Source organism: Zingiber officinale, chromosome 1A (genome assembly GCF_018446385.1).
Source record: "Zingiber officinale cultivar Zhangliang chromosome 1A, Zo_v1.1, whole genome shotgun sequence".
Lineage (NCBI taxonomy): Eukaryota > Viridiplantae > Streptophyta > Magnoliopsida > Zingiberales > Zingiberaceae > Zingiber > Zingiber officinale.
In genome coordinates, this window is record NC_055987.1 from 183,328,092 (window position 1) to 183,330,113 (window position 2,022).

Genomic DNA, 2,022 nt, shown 5'->3' on the forward strand with positions numbered 1-2,022 from the left:
GTTCCAAAAGTTGGCATCAACCATTTTGGGACGAAAAAATTTTCGTCCCTGATTTTGTTCCAAATATTTTTTCAACGAATTTTTTTTTTAAAATTCATCCCTAATTTTGTCCCAGAATGCCTTATTTTTTTTAGTGTCATCTTTGTTTTTCTAGTGTCAAACCGCGTCTAGGTCATAGTGATGATTCTTAATCTTGCAGATTGGATTCTGGAGGTGTTTTAGGGGTGTTCTGTGGAATCCAACCTGTGCCAGATTCGAGGATCTTTAGGGTGGATGCTCACTGCTTATTTCCTCATACAGGATCCATTGTGCACGACTAATAATTTGATATTATTTAATTCTAAGATTATAAGATGTCGACCTGTTCTGGAAAGGGATTTAAGATGATCCTCTAAAGATTGAAAAAGGGGGAACACATGATTAAAGAGAGGGCTACACATGGGAGTATGCTAATTGATCAATTTATTCTTTAACGTATCGATTTAGCTATACCGGGGAGTCATACATTCAATTATAATTGTGAGAGGGGCTTATTTTCAGAGATAATTTACGCGACTCTTGTCCCATGATACTTGATCTTTACATTGCTTTATCTTTTCAAATTGAATTTTGGTTGCAATCTCTGTGGACACTTGTTTATATATGGTATGAACTTTTCGTAAAGGTTATCTTAATGAATTGGTTAAGTAGTGTAATATGAGTAATGAGAACCTAGGTTTTGCCTAATGTAGAAATGATTTTTGGAAGAGTAATGATCAAGCATAACAAGACCTGAACATAAAGTGGAATAGTACAACTATACCACATAATGGTTGTTTTTCAACGCATAATAAATTTTCAAAGTGAGGTTATAAATTATATATATGGTGAAGGACAAGAATAGAAAGTTTAAACATGTGAGTTTGTGACTAGATCATACTAACCTATTTGTAGATTGCAAACTGAAAATAGAAACACTGTTGTTAAGTGGATCTTAGTGTTTGTGTTGCGGTGTCACTGTTGGTTTGTCTTTATTTTGTCTGTATTTGTTTCATATTTCTACTCAGTTTTCTGATTTCCTTGCTTTACCTCCAATTTAAAGATCATATCTTAGATGGAATTTGAAAAATATTTATAAATTATAGTATTTTATTTGTTTATCTTTTTGTAAAAGAATTGGTTGTTTTCTTATATTTAAGCTATTTTTTAGGTGTAATTAAAAATAATTTTTGATTTGTGTAACCATTTGTCTCTCAGATTTGGAAAATTTGGAAATTATTTCCAAGAGAATTGAGAGGCTTCAATTATTTTTTTAAAACAAAGTATATTAAAATAAATAAAAAGAAAGAGAAACAAGTTAACATACATTGAAGGTTTAAAATCTTGATCTGTGCCGAGATTTCGATCTTAGACTGGAATGATACCGATACTGTTTATATATATATATAGGTTGTTGTATTAATGTTATGTAATCATATATGTAAAAATTTCTAAAATAAATAAAAATATGGTTTATAGGTTTAGGAATTAAGAATCTAAAAATAGAGAAGATAAGGATTATAATATTTATTATTTCAAATCGATTCTTAGATAAAAAAAATATTATCTATAATAATTATATAAATTAACAAAAATCATAATATATAATAATTATATAATTATACTTTATAAATATTCTAAATAATATTATATATATATACATAAAATCAAATATATTTTAAAACATTTATTTATATTTTATTTTTTTAACAATTATTTTTTTTAGAATTATTTATAAAATTATTATAAATTTTCAAATTTATTTTAAATTTATAAAAATAATTTAAAGTTTGTTTTTAAAATTATTTTAAATTATATATTTTTACTTTAATTTTTTTATAATTTAAATAAAATAATAAAAATATAAAATTATATATTTTAATTAGATCAATTAATTAACCGTTTTCTTTAATTAATTATTAATTTATATAATATAAAATTATAATTTATATAATAATTAATTAGAAATTATATATAAAATATAATAATTTTATTTAAAAGTTT